This window comes from Lycorma delicatula, chromosome 6 (assembly GCF_047948215.1).
Source record: "Lycorma delicatula isolate Av1 chromosome 6, ASM4794821v1, whole genome shotgun sequence".
Lineage (NCBI taxonomy): Eukaryota > Metazoa > Arthropoda > Insecta > Hemiptera > Fulgoridae > Lycorma > Lycorma delicatula.
Window position 1 is genome coordinate 149,695,288 of NC_134460.1, and position 24,799 is coordinate 149,720,086.

At 32.1% G+C, this 24,799-nt stretch overlaps 1 protein-coding gene across 1 annotated transcript in view; it reads left to right on the top strand.

Moving 5' to 3' along the window:
- The first annotated feature begins 9,823 nt into the window (after positions 1-9,823).
- Positions 9,824-24,799, top strand: part of LOC142326375 (ATP-binding cassette sub-family G member 4-like) — a 115,966-nt gene continuing 100,990 nt past the window's right edge. The window contains exon 1 of the mRNA XM_075368832.1: positions 9,824-10,010. The gene's annotated coding sequence lies outside the window, so the exon portion shown is untranslated. The remainder of the gene's footprint in view (positions 10,011-24,799) is intronic.

Genomic DNA, 24,799 nt, shown 5'->3' on the forward strand with positions numbered 1-24,799 from the left:
TTATTTAATTTTGAAGATAAACATTTCACGCTACGATTTCTAAGGAAAGCGAAGAGTGAAGCAATTCCTTTTTTCTTTTTTTAACCGACAAACATGTATAAAAGGCCCACCGAAATTCTAGAAAAACTGGCAATTTGTGGAAAACATTAAAAATGATTATTTAATAAGTTAAAAATCGCTAATTAATTAGAGAATATAATTATTCTCGGACAAAGCAGCTCTGAAAAGTAACCCACAGGGTTGGCCTAGTGGTTAAACTCGTCATCGCAAATCAGATGATTTCGAAATCGAGAGTTCTGAGGTTCAAATCCTAGTGAAGACAGTTAATTTTATATGGATTTGAATACTAGATTGTGTATACCGGTGTTCTTTGGTGATTGGGTCTCAATTAACCACACATCTCAGAAATGGTCGACCTGAGACTGTGCAAGACTATACTTCATTTACATTCATATATATCATCCTCTGAAGTAATATCTTACGGTGGTTTTGGTGGCTAAACGGAAAAAGAAAGAGGTGAGATACAACATGACTTGTAAAGTCAGCAGATACTGACTTTACCATAGACATAGGAAGGACTGAAACAAGTGGTGCAGAGCAATTAATTAGTCTTCCATCAAGAAATAATAATAACAACTTATACTCTACTCGGTAGGGGAATGTTCTGACAACAGGTACATCGTTGCTACGTAACGTCTATAGCTACTGTCGCGTGTTCGCGATTCAATATTTAGAGACTGACAAATGTAAAATTTTTTATAAATACAGTTTAATAGTTTATAAAATATATAATAAAGTGTAACAATAAAAATAATAAATATTTAACGTATAAAACAATAATTCAAATTAAAAACAAAACTGATTTAATGATAATTAAATTATAACTACCAAGATACAGTCCGGTTTACTAAACGCTTTTGAATTTTCAATTAACAATTCACCTTCTGCATTATTCACTTTTTCTGTTTACCTTTATAAATGAATAGAATACTTTCACTTTCACTCTTAATTACAAATAACCAACGAACAACTTCTTGTTTGCAACCGCTGTCCAAAATGAAATGCTAGTGACGCAGTTTTCACCCTATGTTATCGAAAACTTACTGTTATTGCTTTTATCTCACGCTTCAGCGAACTCGAACTGGCAAAACTATTGATTCTGTCCGCCGTTCACGGTAGTGTTTATACCTCCTGGCCTGCGGAACCGGTACCCGACCCGTCCGCTTGATTGTTCAAGTGTAATATTTTTTATCGTCCGCACCTTCTACGTTTTAAATATATGATATCTTATTATAATTATTATTAACGTACAGGGTGTCCCATATAAAACGCAACCCATCAATCACTCATCCATGAAATTTAAAAAGTCAAGCTTACTCCCCTACTCGTTACTGAAATGGACTCGTCCAACATCTGAACATCGCGGCGACGCAGTAGAACACTACCGATAGTAACAACAATGCAATCATAACGTTCAGTGTATTGCTAGAGACAAGATGGTATTTTCGCTAGATGAACGTGTTTTCATTGTTGAGTTGTACTTCAGTACGAAATCAGCGGTTGCAGTGCAAGATTTGTTCTGCCATAAGTACCCAGATAAACCAGCTCCTAACAAAACATCAGTATTAAGGTTAGTTACAAAATTTAGAGAAACCGGGTCTGTTAATAACAAAAAACACAAAAGATCTGCATCAGTGTTGAATACAGATACAGTCACTGAAATCAAAGACCGATTACTCGCCTCGTCAAATAAATCGATCACACGTTTGTCTGCTGAAATTAATTTGTCTAAATCAACTGTTCATCTGGCGACCAAACAATTACAATTACGACCTTATCGCATTCAAACGGTTCATCGACTTCTTGTCGATGACCCGCAGAAGTTGGGCGTGTGGTGCGCGATATCGCGGAAGAAAATAATCGGTCCTATTTTTTTCGAGTACACCATTAATGCAAAACGATATCAGGATATTTTATTTCAGTTCATCGCACTCTTGGAAGAGGAAGACAGACACTGCTAGCTACAACATGACGGTGCGACATCGCACTACGCAGGTTTAACTTCTGATTTCGTTGAGAAATTCTTTGGTAATCGTGTTATCGGTCGAGGCTTGTGGCCACCAAGATCTCCAGATTTGACTGCGGCGGATTTTTTTCTACGGGGTTACCTCAAAGAAAAAGCCTACAGCGACAAACCACGAACACTTTGAACGATTTAAAGTCAATATTTAACAAACTGTATTAAATATCCAGCCACAAACTTTGAAAAAAGTTGCAAGAAACGCTGTAAAAAGAATTGAAGCTTGTATTCAAGAAGATGGCGGCCACTTCCAACATTTACTCTAAATTTAAGGTAATGGTTGGTAGTAATAAAAATTACATTTACATTTACACATGCCTTTTTATTATTTCAATACCTACCAATATAAGGTTGGGTTGCGTTTTATATGGGACACTCTGAATTTGATTAATTTATTATTTGTAGTATTTTTTAAAACAACTTTTCAATTCCTAGACTAAATGGAGTGTATTCATTTTTTATATATAGTTTTTCCTTTTAATCTGGTAATAATTTTATATTGTTAGTTGTATTAATTTTATTATTTATTTTGTCGCTTAATTTAATTATAGTGTTAATATTAATAACTATTAGTAATAGCAATAGTTTTTATTATTTCTATTTCTTTATTTAAAGAAACTTTATCACGATTGAGATAATGTATGGTTCTATATAACAGTGAATTAAAAACTGCCATCTTTTGGGACCACGGACGAAATGAATTGTAATTAATTAAAAAAAGTAAATCCACATATAAGAAATATGTTAAAATTAAGTTAATAAATAATATAGCACATATAGTCAAAACTGATAAAACAGGTACACCCGTTATTATACATAAAACATTATATTGAAAAAATTAAGCAATTTATTAACGATAATAATTTTACAAAAATAAAACCCTCATAAATATTGATATAAAAATATTTAAAATTTTAATCAATAAAACTAAATATGTAATACCGAATGATAAAATAAAAAATTAATTTAACAAAAAATTTTAATACATATACACCATATATGAAAACTTTACCAAAAATACATCAAATTAATACGCCAATAAGCCCATTAGTTGATTTTATTCGTTCACCAACATATTTTTTAAGTAAATTTTTAGCAAATACATTAAAAAATTAAATTAAATTAAACAATACATACACTTTAAAAAACGGTTATAATATTCTAGATCTTTTACATAAAATAACATAAATAATAGTTCAAAATGTATATCTTTAGATATTTGCAATATGTACTGTAATGTAGACGTAAATAAAACTTTAACAATCGTTAAAAAACAATAAAGATTTAAATATCCATTATATAAACGAATTAATTGACATGATAAAATTGTGTTGCGATTGTAATTTTTTAACTTTCAATAACCTTCGGTTTGGCGATGGGTGAACCGTTATCGGCAATTATGGCAGAAATATACCTACAATTTTTAGAAGATACTGATTAATAATATCCTAAACCGACATGATATTATGTTATACAAACGTTATGTTGATGACACCGTAATCGTATATAATGAAAATGAATCGGATACAATATTAGATAAATTTAATAAAATTGATAAACACATAAAAGTTACCGTGGAAATAGAAAATTACACTCGTTTAATTTATTTTAGAATACACGGATAGTATAAAAAAAAATAAACCAGAAAATTCTAACTGCTAAATATATAATAGATAATGGTCATCCGTACAACCCAAATACTTTTATGAAAATTTTAGACAAATTATTATAATATATCTAATTCAGAAAAATATCACATTTACAATAAACATAAAAATTTAATTAATGAGAAAAAATTCTTTAAAGATGATAAATTGTTTAAACACGCCCTATATAGATATAAAGAAATAATAATTCAAATAAAATATCATTCTTACAACACGGTTTTCGTTGGTTTTATTTTAATCCACCAGATTACAATGTACATTTCAATCAGTATACTGATGACTAGCTATCAGTCACGACTGTTTAATATTTTAATTCTTTAACTGTATTTTATAATGATATTTGACGACGGTCTAAGGACTGAAAGATCTCGAGAAGTCAAAATTAATCGCTTGTAAGGTGGATTTGCACTTTTTAATAATATATTTTTCTTTATATCCGACTATTCTTGAATTCGATATTAACCAAAGTGGATCATTTTTACTCCGAATATGTCGATCTGTTATTTCATTTCATTTTTTGGTGTTATTTTTTAAAGCTTGATCGAAGTAGTTTGATTGGAGATATGAGTTCTATTAGGATCTGTCCATAACGGAAAACGTAATTTCAGTATTTTTATTGATTTCAGTTTCAAGGTAATATTTTCTTTCGTGCACGAGTGTATTTTAAGCGAGCTGAGTTGAAGAAATCGTTTTCTGAAAAACAAAACAGCTTTTTTATTACACATTCACAAGAAAGTTGAACTCCACGGTGATGTGAAAACGTCTCTATTTTTCAACCGGAAGGTTTTAGGTTCGGGTCCCGGTAAAACATAAAATCCATACTTCATAAAATTCCACAAATTCTTTTCTCACGTAATTTATTATTTTAAATTATTAAATTAATGGAGGATATAGGAATTAAAAGAAAAACTATTAAAAAATTGCTATAAAAAAGCTCTTGGTTGATCATTTCTTCGATTTTCCCGGCTGGGATCACGTCAAGCAACATTTGTATTTCTCTTTCCTGGTCTTCCAATAGTGCTTCACTCTTTCGCTTTTTTTTGCATTCTCTCTTATGACCAGACGTTATTGGTTTCCTTTCTTCTCCTTCTCTTGGAAAACGTTGAAATCTAGTGCTTTTCTTAAAGTCGTTTTACCTTGTACTCTTTCTTTATCTTTAGACATTTTCATTTATTTTCGATCTTTTTTAAGCGATGAGGTCCATTGATTTCAGTTGTTTATGTGGTAAATCTGGTTGAAGATTTATTTTGTCAGCCTGTTATTAAGGTGGCGTTATTAGATTGGCTCTTCTTTTTCTGATGGAATGTAACAATTTCTCAGTTTCATTGTATTGTACAGATCTTTATTATCTATGAAATTGTATTCGTTTTAGCCTATTTCGCTAGTCCTAGGATTTATATCAAGACATTTCTATCCTTTTTTTCTATTTCATTTAGTTGCCTAAACTGAAGATGCATACTGATGCTTACAGGCTTTCTAGTTTTATTATTGTACTAGCCGACCGTCTAGCCAGAACCTGGATCCTCGAGGCTCAGGTCGGCCCAGGCGAATCCCGGAGCCAACTCAAAGGCTACTCGGGGCCTCCCGCGTCCAAGGAACCTACCCCGTAGCCTTAGAGCTCGCTTTGCCCATCATTCCCAATTTTCCAGGAGGATCGGCGCTCTGGACACCCGCAGAGCTTGCTTTGGTCGCCATTCCCATCTATCTTGAGGGCTCCAGCCCCTGGACCCTCGCACCGTCGTTATCCTCACCGTTGTGAGAATAATACTGATAAATAATAATTATATTATTCAGGCTTTATAGAAACCTAAAAAATTAACTGAATTACAAAAGAGAGAATAATAATAACTATGATAGCTAAAGTACACACAGCTTTGACTACGAAAAATTCAAAGCATTTCTTTGCCAAGGTAGTTGAATATAATAATGAAGTAGAAGGATTAATCTATTTTTTCCTTAATGGATATCTTTGATTCACAACTTCACCCTCCTTAAGGAAGAAGAAATAATGAATATTTTTAATATCTTAACCTTCAAGGGAGCTGGAGCCTCGGTTGATGGCTTAAAACCTTCCCTGGAATAACACAAACGTATCCTGCAAATTTGAAAGTAGTCTGTCGGTCGGTTCCCGCGTGATGCAAACAAATAGACAAACTTTATATATATATAAATTTCCGAATAACATATTGAGAGTGTACCTGATGCATACAAAAGTTAGCCTTCAACCTACTAACAAATATCCCGTTTCAGTTTTGAAAATCAGACGATTGTTTGCAGAGATATTATAAGAGCACCCCATTGCACCTCCCAAAACAGCGCCCCAGGGGCAACCCGTTTGTTACCGGTCGATGGTGATGATCGGTCTAGTTTCTCACGAGGTGCTCGCATATCTCACCACTCTAGCCTCACAAGAAGTCCCAGGTTCAGTTCCAACCCAGCTCGCACAGAGAGAGACTCACAGTTGAAGTTCATTAAAATTTGTAATATATATTACAAATATATATTTTTTTTTCGAGATAATATATCTAAAAGCCTTCTCAGTTATGCCAAGAAACATGTGTAAAAATTTGGTTGCGATTGATAAACTCTCTTCCTCTTTATATAATAGTATAGATTGATTTTGGCTTTTATTGTTGACTGTGTGTTTGTTCAGTTGTTGAGTAACCACGTCTGAAGCCGAACTGATGGTTAGCAATAACATCCCCTTGCCTCAAAATCGGCCGTAACCTCAGAAGAAGTAGTTTTTCAAACACCTTTTATAGAATAGGTAACAGGGTATGAAGCTACATCACGAGAATAAAATACTGTTAACACAATATTTACGCAATTTATAATATTATTTATACTCGCAATTTAAACATTACAAATTCATTTATAAAAATATCATTACGTAAAAAAAAATATATAAATAATTTATCGTAAAACTGTATTGTTTTTTGAACAACTGAAGCTAATAAATATCAGTAGAAAGTTTTCTATCGGATTTACGCATGATAGTTATATTGCAGAAAGTTCAGTGGTCCGTATTATACGCACGCCTTCTTAATATTGCGATAATGTTTTGTTGTGGAATGTTTACAAATGTAAACATTGAATGAAACAATTTTTTTTTTTTTTTTTTAAGAAATACTGAAATATTCTTTTTCCTTTTTTTTAGTTTCAAAATAAAAATGTTAGTAAAATTTATTTTTTGTAATTGCACATTTTTAATGTGTATGTACACATTTTTATTACATTACAACACATTGAAGTTATAGTAATCAAAACGTACGTATGTAATGTATAAGTTTTTTTTGTAGGTAGGGAGGGTTGCAAGAGTTGTACTGTAACTTTTCAATTACAACTTTTTATAACTCGTATCTTAAAAATATTTGTTATTTTGCGAAAGGTTATGTTTAATTATTTATTAAATATTATAAAATATGCAAAATGATATCGTTCTAATTTAGATTTCCACCCGATCAGACGCTTTTAAGAATACTGAAGAACCGAAATCAGTTGATAGATTAGTTACGGTTTCAGGTGAATAGCTTTTACACCCGTTTCTGAAATATGATCATATCTGTTCGCGTAACTTATCTGAAAGCAATCAATTTTACAGAATACTTATCATAAAATTTCGTATCTTTTGTAGATTTACATGAAGATAATGAAATTTATCAAAAACGTTTAATATTTCACCGATGAAAAGGTGTACAATTGTTTACACTGCTACAGAATAAACATCAGATTCTAAAGAAAACAAGTGACGTGACTGAAAATTTCTTGATATATATTATTTTTTGGGATTCAATTAACAGAATTATCACAGGATTAGTTAGTACCGGTACAAGTTCTACGCTATACGTGTGTCAACATTCTTCTCATTTAAGCTGATGTAAAATATTGACAATATATTGTACGTTCGTTTTCTCAAAAATGTAAATGAAAGAAGATATATCGTACGGTTTTCCTCCCGATCTTCATGTGAATATGTAATTCCGAATTTAAAGGTTTAGATGGATTTTGATTTTTTTTTAAACCCGGCCTTTTTTTAAATTTTTTTGTAACAAATGAAGATATCAACTTGATTTTTGGTGTGGGTAATTTTCATATAAATATCTAAAGACCGGCCTCCGTGGCGCGAGTGATAGTGTCTCGGCCTTTCATCCGGAGGTCCCGGGTTCGAATCCCTGTCAGGCATAGCATTTTCACACGCTACTTGTCATTCATCTCATCCTCTGAAGCAATACCTAACGGTGGTCCCGGAGGATAAAAAAAATCTAAAAACCAATCGCCAGATTTTCGAAATTTGACCTTGAAAGGGGTAAAGAAAGGTAAAAAAATTGAATAACTGCAAATTTTCACCGTTTCCGATTATACTAAACGAGATAACGATAGACTGTAACGATACTAACGCTAGACTGATAACGCTATACTAACTAGATAACGTTAGACTGGGGCTCGTAAATACTCTTCAGATAAATATCTAAAAACCATTTTCGGCTTTTTTTTAATTTCGATTTCTTAAAGGGTGCAAAGTTGTATGTAATGTAAGGGCTGCTTAACCGACACCCACTGCTATTGCATGTGCAACGCGACTGGCTGCAGCTGCCTTCGGTTACTCGACTAAAGAACATAAAATAAAAATATTTAAAAGATTTTTTTAAAAAATGAGAAGTGAAATTCGGTCACTTTCTAGCGGTGTTTGTCGGGTAACGCTAAGAACCGGGCAAAATACATTTTTACCCTACGAAGGACGAGTAGACTTTCCTTTCTTGTGAAAGTCCTTTCCCTTCTGATGCGCGGTTTCCACACAGAACTTAATTTAAGATACTTATTTTATTTAATTCAATAATTCTGACTAAAATACGCGAGCATACCATATTTAGTTCGCGTGGGTGTGGCAGTACTGGCGGCGACAGTCGGCACTAACTATTTAACGTAATTTCACAACAACAAATTTCACTTGTACCGTCGAAAGACTGGTGTAGCTGCGAGGCTTAACGCACCAGGCACTGAATTGACTGGGCGGTCGTGTTCGTGATCCGGCCAGACCGAGTTATTTTTTTACACTTAAAATATTAATAATTTATCTAATTCTGCCGCTCGCCTGTGACGTCACAATATACCAGTTTTTTTGCAAATATTGTTATTTTTTAATCGTTAATAAATATGCCTAAGAAAAATATCACATTAACATTAACCTTAACATCCAGAAAATTTCCATCCGGTTTTTTTTGTTCCTTACGTGTCAAAACGTCAAGATCCGGTGCAAACTGCATACGCCCAAATTTGACCGATTACAATACTTTCCCTTCCAGAATTATAGCGCTATCTAAATGGGAAAGTTAAAAAAAGAAAAATTAAGTTAATAAAATTAATTAAATTAAACTTGTTATTGCTTTTTACATGTATAACACTATTTGTAATATATTATTGTATTATATTATATGTATTATGTATGCATTATTATTATTATCTTTTTATATGTATTACTATATTTTTATGTGTACGCGCTCGCGTGTGCGTGTGTGTGTTTTTAACTATTTAAAAGATAAAAGATAAAAAATTAGCTAGCAAAACTTTTTTATTTACTTCTTGGTCCAGATGTTTAGCTCCAGAGACGTCTCTGTAAAATACGCTGACCCATTACCTGACACAAAGATTTAATGCGCCTGTGCACGTTTCTACCAAAACGATGCGGTTACGTGTCAACGCATGCCCCACCTTCTTTTATACAATAAAAGATGCTTTTCATACGTCATGTATGTCATAATGATTCATTAACGGCTTACATTTTTATTAAACTACATTAAATGTAATCTAATCGTATTTTGCTTATTATTAATTTATTGTTTTACTAATTGTTTAAACATCGACTTGTTTATTTATTTTTTAATTAAAAAAGCAAATTATTAGGTAATTAAAAATAATTATTTTAATTTTTTATATATGTATATATTAATAATAATATTATGTCAACGTCACAAAAAAAATCACAAAAGATGGAATGTGGTGGGGGATGTTGTTTCTCTCCCGAGAAGAAATCGATTCGCGACTCCAGCTCTAGTGCTTCGGAATCAGGTGCACGGAGCACTAAGGTCGTCAGTCCCGTGTCAAACGAGCGTGAAGTGGACCTTAACGTTAAACACTCTCTTGTTCTCCGTATCGTATCATGTTTATTCATAGTTAAGGAATCGTTAGTTTTCGGACGATTTATTAATTTAAATAATCTGTTTATACCGAACACCCTACTACGTTTAATTCTTTTTAACGACAACGTGAGTATATCGTATACGACTACTTTGTATGCAAATAATTCATCTGTATTATTAGCTGTATCGAGATATAGCTTTAATTAATTAATAAAATTAACTTAATTCTAGCCTATTTTACTTCTATTATTCTATAATGCATTTTAAAAAATAATTTTTATCGTAATTTTCCTACTGTTATATTTTCGATTAAAAAAGAGTTGTTTCTTATTTATTTCTTATAAAAAATTAAATTACGATTTAACTTTTATAGTCGTTTAGCTAATTTTAAAGTTATTTAATTACTATTTATAATGGGTACGAGTCGAATGTAATAATTATGTCGTTTGATTCGAAACTGATAAAATAAGTAATAAAAATTAGTTTTTAACTCGTTAAAGAGTTAAAGGTTTTTTTTATATTTTACGAGAAAAATTATTAATATTGAGATAAAGATCGTTTAAAATTTAAGACGCGGTGTAAATTTTCTTTTTCTTTCTTTCATAGCTTCTGTTTAAAATTTTAAAAAACCCAAATTTTATTTTTTTGAGTAATATAAAAAATAAAAAATTGATTATTAGAATAATTTTACCTTATATTTTGATGTGAATATTAATATAGTTTTACGTTGATTTATATGAAACAGCGTAACTGAAAGCAAAGAAAAAACTAGTTTCGTAAATCTTTAAGAAAAATTCGTTTCCAGCGTTTAATATTTATAAACGGACTTTATCATATCTTCAACTACCGACTGCTGTCGTAGAAAAAATTACTTAATTTAATTTATCTAGCTTGAATTATTTCAAAATAAATAATAAATTTGTTTTAAAGCCGCTTTAAGTTTTACATTTAAATCGTTTTGAAAAAGAAAACATAACGCTCAGAAAAACTAGAAATATTTAGCATTAAATGGTAAAAATAAATTGTTACGTAGAATATTAAGATGTTAATAATTAAAACTTGTAAAATCAACTATAACCCCTTCCGTGTTCGTAAACTTGTATACTACTGCACCCAGTCGTTATTAAATGTTCAATAAAAGACCCATTCTGTAATAATTGAAAAGTAAAATCTAAAACCGACCGATTTTTGTTTAAAATAAATGGACCGATTAAATTTTTTAAACGATTTTTAATAAACGTTCCTTTATTCGTTCTAAAACATTAATCAAATTTATCTTGATGGTTTTTTGCCGTACAATTAATTCACACCGTGGTAAATCCTTCGATATAAACTAGTATTCGAAGTAAATTAATAATTAATAAAGTAAATTAATAATAAACTTTAGTCATTGGTATGCGGCTGTCGCATTACATAGTTGCCACGAATAAATTTTATCAAGAACTGAATACATTTTTCCTCTTTTTTATTGTAATATGATCATATGAAAACCGATAGTCAGTTCTATATATGTATTTAATGTAACACAAAATTTATAGGTAATGTTTTACTTCGATCAATCTATGAATTTTTTTCCTATTATTAATAAAATTGACTGCTCATTAGTCACTAATAAACGTGATCAGTATGTAATGAAACTACAGCCGCTTGAATGATCTCCCTGATTTATTAAATGCAGCAGCAAATTGGCTGTTGGTATTTAATAATTTCTCTCAGCTTTAATTTTAAGGTGAAGTATTTCATAAAAAAACTAGCCGACCCGTCTAGGCAGAACCTGAACCCTCGGTGCTCAGGTCAGCGCAAGCGAATCCCGAAGCCAACTCACGGGTTCCTCGAGGCCTTCCGGGGCCTAAAAAGACCCAAAGCTCGCTTGGCTGGCCATTCTCATCTTCCCAAACGGCTCCATCCTCTGAACACCTGCACTCTACGTTATCCTCACGGTTGTGAGAATAATACCGATAAATAATAATTACAGTATTCAGGCTTTATAGAAACCTGAAAAAGATAGTAAATTTAATAGTAATTATGGTAACTAAAGTACACGCACCTTTGATGACAAATTCATAACATATCTTTGCCTTGGTGGCAGAAATATAATAATTAAGTAAAAGGGAATCATTTATCTTTTCTTTAATGAATAGGGCCACAGTCGATGGCTTAAAACCTTCCCTGCGGTAACACGAAAGTATCCTGCAAATTTGAAAGTAATCGTCAGTTGCTTCTCGCTGATCCGATAACGTACTACTACTTACATATAAATATATATATATATTTATATATACATTTCCGTATGTGATCTGTTAGATCGGGAGTGTAGCTGATGCGTTCAAAATTTCGCCTTCAACCTGCTAATAAATACCCCGTTTTGAAAATCGGACGATTGTTTGCAGAAATATTGTAAGAATATCCCATTGCACCTACCAAAACAGCGTCCCAAAGGAACCCCGTTCGTTACCAGTTAATGGTGATGATAACTTCCCACGAGGTGTTTGCATACTTCACCACTCTCGTCTCGCACGCATTCCCCACGGGAAGCCCATTATTGCTAAACAGAAATTTCTTTAATTTATTTAATATTATTTTATTTAACGTAAATTTAATTAGATTATTTTTGTAATATTATTCATTCGGTTGATTCAGTTCAAACCCGGCTCACACAGTGATAAAGATTCACAGTTCATTAATTCAATTCACTAAAGTTTGTGCTTCAACCGGAAAACCTCCGCTGCTACTTATATACATTTTTTTTCGAGTACCTTATGTTTTGCCAAGAAACATTGGAAAAATTTGATTATGATAGAGTAGTTTTTTTTTACCTCGAATAAATAAAAACCCTCTCCCTCTTTGTATAATAATGTAGATTTCCAGGTGTAAGTAAATCATTAATTTTTTAGGAATGCTACTTATTTATTTAGCTTTTTTAGATCTTGTTTAGATCAATGAGAGTTACAGCGTTCAAATCCTAGTAAAGCCAGTTATTTTTACACGGATTTGAATACTAGATCGTGGATACCGGTGTTCTTTGGTGGTTGGGTTCCAATTAACCACATATCTCAGGAATGGTCGAACTGAGAATGTACAAGACTACACTTCATTTACACTCATACATATCATCCTCATTCATCCTCTGAAGAATTATCTAAACGGTAGTTACCGGAGGCTAAACAGGAAAAGAAAGAAAAGAAAGATCAATTCGAAAGAAAATGTTTACCGTTTTGTTATATTTAAATCCCGATTATGTAATTCTATACCCTTTTGATTTTATTACTTAATTTAAAAATAATATACAGTCCCTAAATAGAACGTACAGGCATATGTTTTAGCGTATCAAGTAGTCTTCTTTCATTCTAATCTTTTTTTGTTATTAGATTTTACTTAAATTAATCAAATATTTTGAATTAATTTTGAAATGTCAACAATTGGTGTTTCCCTCTCCTACAATCACGGTAAAACCTGTAGGAAGATGTGTAAATAGAACATTTTAATATAAAGCGTTTTTTTTTTTTTTTAGTAAATATTTATTTATTTTAGCGAAAAAATTCATCAAATTATTTATTGGAAAGCGAAGAAGTAAAGTTTTTAAGTAAGTTGGTATCAAATGATAGGATATGAGGGGATTTACGTAGAATAACTTTATATCTATCAGATATCATATCTATAATGAGGGTAGAAGACCGTGAAAAGTAAGCTGCGATTCGGAAAGCAGTGAAACAAGGATATCGTCTGTCTCCTTTGTTCTTCAGCTTCTATTTACTAAAAGCTATAAAAAAATTATTTTTGAACATAATACCGACCTAACAAAGGAAAATAAAGATAATCGAATTTACCGGATGTACTTTTATTTTACAGAAAACTAAAAATGCAGTAATTTTTTTTTTTAACAGGATTATGTAAATCCGCAATCTGTCCCTCGAAACAACGAATAGATGTGACGAACGTCTATAATTAATCGACTTTAAGGAGAGAAAACCCAGCAGCAATTAGTTGCTGTATATTCTATTTACAGAGTTTTCATAAAAGAACGCTGGGGGTTTGAACGTAAATTAAATTAACACAAAAATACTTACAGTCGATGTTGTTTATTTATCGAATTTCTCATCTGAAACAGTTTTTTTACATAACTAATAAATTTCAATATGCGTATCATTAATCGCTCGGCAGATGTCCAATCGATCTCGGTTTCTGCTTATACCCGAATTAACATATCTTCTTTTACGGTTATGGTCGCTTCATTAATCCTTTCCTTTAAGTGACGTAGGCTGCGTATTTTATGCGAATAAACGATATTTTTAATATATCCCCACAAGAAAAAATCGCAAGGGTCAGGTTGGACTTCTTGGAGGCTAGGGTATAGGCCTATCCATCAGCGTTCAAATTTTCCGTTCAAAGCCTTGCTGTCGAATGTATTAAAGCGCTGGGACGCGCCATCTCGTTAGAAATGAATTCGTTGTATGTTTTCGAGTTCATCCCGGTCGATGAAAGCGATAACCGTTTAACATCTCGAGGTAAACGTTTCCATTAATAATCTTTTCAGCGAAGAAAAAAGGCCGGATTACACGATTTTTCATCACACCACACTAAACATTAACGGTGGTGGGGGGGGGTTCCAAATCCTCAGTATTCGTGAATCGTGTCTGTTAACGCACCCGTTTATACGGAATTTTGCTTCAAACGTAAAAAATACATCGTCTAAAAATAATTAGTTTTCATTCATTTTGCGGATAATTTTCAACAGGGAAATCGAAAGGTTTTACTCCATCATCAGTTTCAATTCATGCAGTAGCTGGATTTTATGTGCGTGTAATTTCAATCTTTTGTGGAAAATTTTGTGAATTTTTGTTTTCGGAGTATCTAATCCGAAGTTTCAACGAGATATGGATTTGTTAGGACTTCTGATCGCAAATTGTTTAATACTAGCGGTCTGCCGGTTGATTTTTACTTCACAACCTTCGGATGAAAGGTAGAGATGCTGCTAATCCACCGCGAAGATCGGAACAATAATTTAAAAAAAGAAAAAAAAAAGCAAAGACATCGGTAAAAAGAAGAACATTAATTATAAAATAAATAAAAATAAAATCTGATAAATCGGTGAAGTGGTAGTATCTCGGCCTTTCATCCGGGGATCCCGTATTCGAATCCCGGTCAGGTATGTCATTTTACATACGCTACGAAATCCTATACTCTTACGTAGAAGCTTGTCTGTAAGCTTCTACGGTCAATAATTCATCAAACAAAAAAATATAGAAATCTTGAATTTTCTTATCTAGGCCGTAAAATTGGTAAAAATAAAACGTTTGTAAGAAGATATAAAAATCAATTTACGACAAGCACGAACAGCTTTCTTTCAGAAAAGAAAATGTTAAAATATTTTTATGTCACTCGTAATATTCGTATCTTGTTTGTAAATGTAAACGTCAGTTAATTCTTTTATAACTGCAAATTTTATTGACGTATAAAGGTTTTAAACATAAATTTATTTAGTTAACGCCCTTACTTGGTGTGTAGTAATGTTTAACATAACAGTCGGTTTTCATATTTGTTTGGAGCTGGTTTACGCTTCTCTCCTTAGTTACTAGTAATTTCTTGATTGCTGTTTATTTTTTTTTAAAATACATTTTTATTCTTTTTCAACTGTTAAAGATTTTATATCCAGTTCGGTTTCATTCATTCGTTAAGTTTTATCTGCACGTTTCTTTTTTTTTTCTTTTTTAACTTTGGTTTTTTATCTTTACTTTAAAATGAAAAACATATTGGATGCGAGTCATTGTGCCGTTTCGGTTCTTCAAGCAATAGCAATCTTTTTACTCCCTTGTACGAAGTAAAGGAAATATTGTGATCGCAAAAAATTTCGGTTTTCAGATTTCAATCGAAATATCCATTTTGACCATCCCTAAAATCCATTTTGACTAGTTTCGGCGTGACAACTGTTACGTCCGTACGTATGTATCTCGCATAACTCAAAAACGATTAGCCGTACAATGTTGAAATTTTGGATTTGGGACTGTTTTATCATCTAGTTGTGCACTTTCCCTTTTGATTGCCATCGACTAGACCAAAAGTGTCCAAAAAAACCAAAAATCCAAAAACATTTTGATTTTGGACTTTTTCTTAACTACAGGAATCAGCACTCATTGAGAGCTTTTCAACGATATACTATCATAAATGGTAGTTATTTTCATTGGTTCCAGAGTTATAGCCAAATCAAATTTTAATTAATGAAATATTTGGATCGTACAAGTGGAAGGCGCATCGGTTCGAATCCGACTTCGTTTCTTTTTTTAACTTTTTTTTTAATTTAAATATATGGATTTATTAATAATTATTAACCTCTGATTATAAACAAAATTTTTTAACTTTTTTAAGTAAAATTTTTTTAACTTTTTTGAAGCTAAAATTTAATTTCACTTTAAACTTAAAATTTAATTATTAAGAGAGTATAATAGGGCATCAAGTTGTTGTTTCTAGAGAAAATAAATAAATAGTTTATTAAGTTAGGCGAACAGTTTTCGTAAACTACATGCTGTGTACTTGACGTTTTGACACCTAAGGAACCCTAAAACCCCAAAAACCGGATGGAAGTTTTACAGATGTTAATGTTCGTATGTGCGCGCGTGTGTGTTCGATGTCGGCCTCTAAATCACCTTATATCTCCATAACTACAGAACCAATTTTGGCCAAACTCGGTAAAATTACTTCTATGTTTCGGGCACTGATGCCATTAAATTTTCAACTTAACAGGTCTAATGGGGTGAGACTGTAGAGCAAGGTCACCCTCAGAATCTCGAGATTTCGCCTAATTAAGGTCATATTTTTCTTAGTCATTTGTTAACAATTAAAAAATAAATAATTTTTTTGAGAAAAACATCCCCATCCCAAAAAATTCTGCTGTAGTCGTTTGCTGTGTTATGACGTCGCAGGTGAGCGGTAGAATTAAATGAATAATATTTAAAGTTTTAAAAGTAACTCGGACTGGCCAGGTCCCGGTCGACTCGATACCTGGTGCGTTAAGCCTCTCAGCTACACCAGCTGCCGACCGTATAAACGAAATATATTCTATGTAAGTTGTTAAATTACATTATTTTACTTAGTGTCCACCACCGCCGCTAGTACCGCCACACCCGCGCGAATTAAATACGGTACGTGCGCGCGCTTTAGTTGGAATCATTTAATTAAATAAAGAAAAAATATTATATTTAAATAAAATGATAAATAATTTAAATTAAGTTGTGCGTGTATGTGTGTGTGAGAACCGTGCATCACAAAACACCCCACAGTTGTCAGGTTTTTTCTCGTTATTTTTGCGTACCTTACAAAAGTTATGCGAAAACGTTTTCTTTTTCTTTTCAGTTTGTGTTATTATCATGTTTGTGTCTGTTTTTCTCGTAGTACGGAAATACTTATTTACAAAGAAAACCTGGTTTTACCGAAATTGGAGAATAAACTGTTGTTAAGCTAATAGTAATTTAACTATTAAAGAATTATCTGCCCGTTGACTTGATTTAAAATGTTTAAAAGGGATTATCTCCTCATGATCAAAAATTTTTGTTTGAAATTTAAATAAGGGGAAGTCTAATGTAAATTATAAATAAGGGATTTTCCCTTTTTATTTTATTTTTTTTTATTAACAGGGTTAGATTGATGGAGCTAAACGAAAATAATGTTTGAATCGACTTTCTGAGAAAGTTTTCTTTCGTATTTCGGAGAACGTGTGTTTCAGTCTACTTTAAGAAAAATTGTTTTGAAAATTTAAAATAAAGTTTTAGCAACTTTCCTACAAAATACTTTTGAAATTTCAAGGTTCTAAGAAGTTCTAAGGATCTTCTAAGAAGGTTTTTGTGATTTACATAGAGCTGTATTTCAAAAAATTATTTTAGAAGCAAGATTAAACATAAAATAAATTTTTAAACAATTTTTTTACCAAACTGTTTTTTCCCAGCGGTTCCCCTTTCGGTTAGCAGATAAGATATCATACTCGAAAATAGTTTAGCCGATTAAACTCGTCAAATCTATATTATTTATTAAAATTCAAATTCAAATTCTTTTATTTCTTTCACTTTTACAGAATTAATAATTAATGGATAATCCTATAATTATACTCTAAGGTTATCTATTCATAGGTTAGAACCAATATTAACATTATTGTATAATACAATTTAATATTCATTACTTAACTTAACTTAATCATACATAATTTATAATCGGAAGTGAATTTAGTAAAAGATGAAAGATTAGGTGTCCACAAGGGTCTTACCCGTTTTGTGGCACCATCCCTTTTATATTAATCTGTTTAGTTAGAGTAAGGGAACAAAAAGGAAAGTTTTATCTTATATAGGAGAATTAGGTTTGGTTCAATTCATGATTTACTCTGACGGAAACTTATCTTTTTTGCAGTTAAGTATAGAGAAGATCAATCGTCGTCAAGTATTTATGTATACTAATAAAACTTTCATCCAGCGCTACTCATTAAGTTATATATGTAAAAAATTGATTACTATGTTAAGACCAATAGTATAAAAAGCATTATCATTAATTATATATATAATCATAAATCATGTAATTATATGGAACATACAAAATGGCATCCCCGTCACGATTTCGCCCGCGCTCGCGCGATACGGTTAATTGCGTTTCCTGTTGCGGTCATCTTTCTTTTATTTTATATTTTTTAGTTAAGTAATCGGAGGCTGGTGCAGCAAGTCGCGTCACACGTACTGCTGTGTCGGTCGAGCCACCGCACCGTACACCGTCGCCCCCGCAAAAAAATCAAAATTAAAAAAACCGAAAATAATTTTTAGATATCTATCTGAAGAGTATTTACAAGACCAAATCTACTAAAATCTCTTTTGGTGTAGTCAAGAACGGAGAAAATTTGCAGTCATCGTTAAAAACCTTTTTACCTTTCTTCGCTCCTTTCGAATTTTAAAAATCTAGAAATTGGATTTTAGATATTCATATGAAGATTACACAAACCGAAAATCAAGTTGATATTTTCATTTATTACCGAGAAATTAAAAAAATAGTCTGGTTTAAAAAAAAAACAAAAAATCAATTTTAACTCTAAATTTCAAAAACTCCTTTCATCGTTTGCACTTACCGCCAGAAGAACATTTATACAAATTTTTATCAATTTATCTCCAGTAATTTTTTTAGTGTATATATATATATATATATAAAAGTTTTTTTTAGTGTGTGTGTGTATATATATATATATATATATATATACACACACTAAAAAAAAACTTATATATATATATATATATATACACTAAAAAAAAACTTTTAAAAAATTTGTTAATTTTAGCAATTTATGGTAGTTAAACTTGGACAAAGGAAAGTTCAAGAGAAAAGGAAACGAATAGAGACTGTTGAATTGTAATTTTACAGAATAATATTAAAATGAATTTAGATACGGTAGATAAATGTGAATTGAAAAAGAGAAATTTATGAAGAATTTCATGAAAAACTTGATTTGTTTGGATCAAGTTTTAGGTCATTTAGAATTAGAATATGTCTTACTAAAGATAAAATCAAATCACTGAGATAATTTAACGTAAAATGTATTTTAATATTAATAAATATTTTTTAGATTAAATGATAAACCCGGAACAAAGAAGAATGGAGAACTGAATAAAATTAACAATTGACTTTAACTATTAACGCAGACGTTAGAGAATAATAGTAATAGATTATACTATAATAGAATAGAATAGAATAATAGTAATCATAATAATATTTATTTTAATTCTCAACTGTTTTTATTTCCTTATTATTTTTTTTTGATTTACTTACACATGTTATATCTGTCATGTATTTATAGAGAACTCGGAAAAAGGCGCGAAAACGTTACACGGTTTATGTTTCATTACACGTGATTTTGTTAAATGTTTTTGCCAATTGTAACTAAATAACCTTCACGAATTTAGCGTACTAACAACAACAAGTTTTACAACGAAAGCTTCAAAATCCTAAACATTTTTAGCTGTTTCTTGAGTTGTGATTTTTAACACAGCTCTAATCCTATGTTTCCTTTTTTGTTATCCTCAAAACACAAATATAATTTTAGACATTCGTTCGAACGAATGAATAGTTCGTGCGCTGCGCGCAACCGCCCGGCGAATCACCAATGGTTCGCTCTGCGCCAATAGCAGCTAAAATAAAAATGTGTGCCCACACAACAAACGATCAAATGAATCTGAATCATCCTTTTTATGGGAAAGGTTATGGTACTGATCAGTTTAATTTCAATTATTTACTGTAAATAGACTGCATCTTTATTAATGTTATCTAAAATTAATCTCATTAACGATTTTATTTATTTATGTTTTTTGTCTATTCTACTTGGTACCAGGCCTTCTTTGAACACAAACGTACCCGGAAGGAAAATCTGGGATAATTTACCCCTGTACTTCTTCCGTCATCTGTGTGCAGATGGTTCTGACCAACGCATGCCATGCCCGTCCAGTCAACAGCATAGTCTCCAAAATGTTATCGAGGGTATGCTAAATAATCGAATCCTCTCCAGCATTTTTCCCTGAGGCGCAAGTACCGTCCCCACACGAAACCGTATGTTCCGCGGCGTCTTATATAATCTTCGATATACTCTTCGTTCATAAGTCTCCTACCGCTTGCTGTAGGAAGCTACCCTCGAGAAATGGCTGGCTTCAATATTGCTCCAAGCGCTATAATATGGTGGAAAGATACTTGCTGGCATTCAGCGATCTAGGCGTGCCTAGTCCTTTGGACAGAAATTTGCTGTCCTTGACGAAATAAATTTTAATTTATTGACAAATCATTTATTTTAGTATGTAGACGATGTCCGCCTACCAATTTTAGTAATATATGACATGTTAACGGTGGGACACGCAAGCGAACAGTGTAGGGTACCACGCTTATTCCGCTCATGCAGTACGGTAAACTCTAGGAGCTAATTAGGATATTGGTCGCTAAACCGTTTTGAGGAACAGTAGCCGTATGTGGTATGCACATTCGGTCTTATGCTTTAGGGCGACCGAACGGTGGGAGAAATGCCAGACAAACCGTACTCTTCGATATGCCTCTCTATTATCGAGGGTATGCTAAATAATCGAATCCTCTCCAGTATTTTTCCCTGAGGCGCAAGTACCGTCCCCACACGAACACCGTATGTTCCGCGGCGTCTTATATAATCTTCGATATACTCTTCGTTCATAAGTCTCCTACCGCTTGCTGTAGGAAGCTACCCTCGAGAAATGGCTGGAGCTACCCTCGAGAAATGCATGCCTCTCTCTTCCGAAAGAGAAGGTCTAGAAGTGTAAGTCCAGTTACTACCCCGGCGGCATTGCCGGAGATGGTTTTGTAACCTCTCAGTATACTCAAAAGGAACCAGTTCTGTACACCCGGATAAGGGTTCCACGGGCTCTCTCCCTTTTTCAGGGCGAAAGATCAGACTGTGCTCGGTTTTTTTTTATTAGCTGAACGATTTAGTGGTTGTGTTTTAGCTGTTAGTTCATTTTATTTTGTTAATTTTGTCCTTTAATTTGTACCCAGCCCATCCTAAAAGCAAGTTAACTAAAATAATGGTGCTTTCAAATTAAATTGTACTTTAGATGGTGTTTCTTTTTACTTCATTGTACGAAGTAAAGAAAGTATTGTTATCACGAGAAAATCTCGGTTTTCAGATTTCAACGGAAATATCCATTCTGACCATTCCTGAATCCATTTTGACTAGTTTTGGCGTGACGTCTGTAAGTAGGTACGTACGTACGTTTGTATCTCAAAAACGATTAGCTGTAGGATGTTGAAATTTTTGATTTAGGACTGTTGTAATATCTAGTTATGCACCTTCCCTTTCGATTGCAATCGGCGTGACCAAAAATGTCCAAAACAGCCCAAAATACAAAACATTTAGATTTTGAAACTTTTCTTCAGTGCAGTAATAAGCCCTCATTGAGGGCTTTTCAATGATATATCGTAAGTGGTACTTATTTTCATTAGTTTCAGAGTTGTAGTCAAATAAGATTTTAAATAATGAAATATCTGAATCATACAAGGGGAAGGCACATCGGTTCGAATTCGGCTTCATCTTCTTATTCTTTTTTTTTGTCTTCAGTCATTTGAATGGTTTGATGCACCACTCCAAGATTCCCTATCTAGTGCTAGTCGTTTCATTTCGGTATACCCCCTACATCCTACATCCCTAACAATTTGTTTTACATATTCCAAACGTGGCCTGCCTACACAATTTTTTCCTTCAACCTGCCCTTCCAATATTAAAGCGACTATTCCAGGACGCCTTAATATGTGGCCTATAAGTCTGTTTCTTCGTTTAGCTATATTTTTCCAAATGCTTCTTTCTTCATCTATTTTCCGCAACACCTCTTTATTTGTCACTTTATCCACCCATCTGATTTTTATCATTCTCCTATAGCACCGCATTTCAAAAGCTTCTAATCTTTTCTTCTCAGATACTCCGATCGTCCAAGTTTCATTTCCATATAAAGTGACGCTCCAAACATATACTTTCAAAAATCTTTTCCTGACATTTAAATTAATTTTTGATGTAAACAAATTACATTTCTGACTGAACGCTCGTTTCGCCTGTGCTATTCGGCATTTTATATCGCTCCTGCTTCGTCCATCTTTAGTAATTCTACTTCCCAAATAACAAAATTCTTCTACTTTCATAATCTTTTCTCCTCCTATTTTTACATTCAGTGGTCCATCTTTGTTATTTCTACTACATTTCATTACTTTTGTTTTGTCCTGGTTTATTTTCATGCGATAGTTCTTGCGTAGGACTTCATCCGTGTCATTCATTTTTTCTTCTAAATCCTTTTTACTCTCAGCTAGAATTACTATATCATTAGCAAATCGTAGCATCTTTAACTTTTCACCTTGTACTGTTACTCCGATTCTAAATTGTTCTTTAACATCATTAATTTTTTATTAACTTAGATATATTGATTTATTAATTATATTATTTGTTAATTAAATATGTTGATTATTAACCTCTGATCGTAAAAATTCAATAACATTAAATATATATATATTGGAGAGGCGAGGAGATTTGTCAGGGATTCAACGTTTTGTGCTTCACTCATCTTTACTATTACAAGTGGAGAATATATAAGATTATAATAAAGTTCAATTAATAAAATGAGCAGACAACTCGCACAATGAAACAATTACAAATGATAACCATCACTCATCAATAACTCAGTAGTACACGAACCATAATATAAGACTAATTCAATTTAGAATTCAAATAATATTAAAACAACTTGCGATAGACCGAGGCTCAGGGAAATAACGAATTCGCGACCACCAGGACGTCTGTTCGATCTGGGTTCCAAAGCAAGACTACCCTTTCACCATATTCTCAAATAATATACCTACTGCATATTTCCTTTTCCTTATTAATTTTATGATACCCCTATCGTCCTGGGATCCCGACTACGTTGACAACCATGTGCCTACCTAGGCCTAAGCCTACCGCAATAAAACAATTTAAACCTTATTTTACAAAATATTACAAGTAATAGTACATTTCTTAAAACTACTAAAAATACCGATATTCTAAAGAATATTCTCATCGTTTTGTCGGAAGATACTCCACTGTACTTTATTCTCCGACATATATATATATATATATGAAAAAATATCAGAAGTGTTTCATATACTTTTGAAAATGTGTATATCTAGTTTAATAGGTGTAAAAGGAAGTTATGTGGTGTCCACATCAGATTTTTTTGTATATGATTATACTATACTAGTAGTGTTTTATATTTGTGTTGATGAATTTTAAGATTAATATAATTTGCATAACTGTAAAACATGGAGGGTGATAATGTATGATTCTTCTTTTCTTTTAACATATTTAAATTTTTATTGATATTTTCCTTCTAAAACTGAAGAGTAAAAATCTCTTAATTTTAAACAATTTTTTTTCATCTCGCTGCCGTCAATTTACACCAACGTTTTTTTTTATTATTATCCAGTTAATGGCAATTTTGAAAGATATGAGTTATTAATCGCTACTGCAATCGGGTTATTTTTAAAGATTCTATTGACGTTCTAATTAAAATATATTACTTATTTATTAATTCAGTCGAAAGCTGATGCCTAATTATATAGTTATTAATTATAGCGTGGATGATATATCTAGGATGGATGGTATTTATAGCGTGTGAAAACTGAAATGTCTAACCGGAACTCGAACCCAGAACTGCCATGAAAGGTTAAGGAGTCGTTTATCAGTCCGCTACAAAGATCGACGGAATTGTGAAATGTATGCAATGAAAAAATAAAAAACAAACTATTATTTGGTCACGGATAAAGAGTGTGATATTTCTAAATAAAAAAAATCGATCAAATATTTCATTACAATGCCGGCTATCTACTGTCACTTTTACAAGATAACTTACCTGGCGTTTTGTCTCGTGAATAGCTACTAATTATATTTATTATGTAATATTTGAAATAGTTATCTTGCCGCAGCAGTTAATTTGGTCGTTATTTTAAACGAATTTTTTCGAATACCGTTCAGGTCTGTTCGTAATAGCGATTTCTTTTAGTTACAATACGCATTATTCGGATTACCAAAACCAAAAAAACATTTTTAAACCTTCTAGTTTGAAACAGCTACTTCTTGAAAAATAGATAACTGTTGTACCAAAAATATCAAAACTTGTCGAAGACAATGTGAAAAAATCGGTTGCCAGAAAATCAATAGTTTCAAATTGCTTTAAAAAATAGTCAAAATTTTTATTTAGATTTTTTAAGAACATTTTCTGTAATTTTCCGACTAGGGCTTTCATCCGGAGGTCCTGGGTTCGAATCCCGGTCAGGCATAGCATTTTTCATACTCTAAAAAATCCCATTTCCATTCCCACGCACAAGCTTCAAGTTTATTTGGCGAGATCAAGCAAAAAAAAATA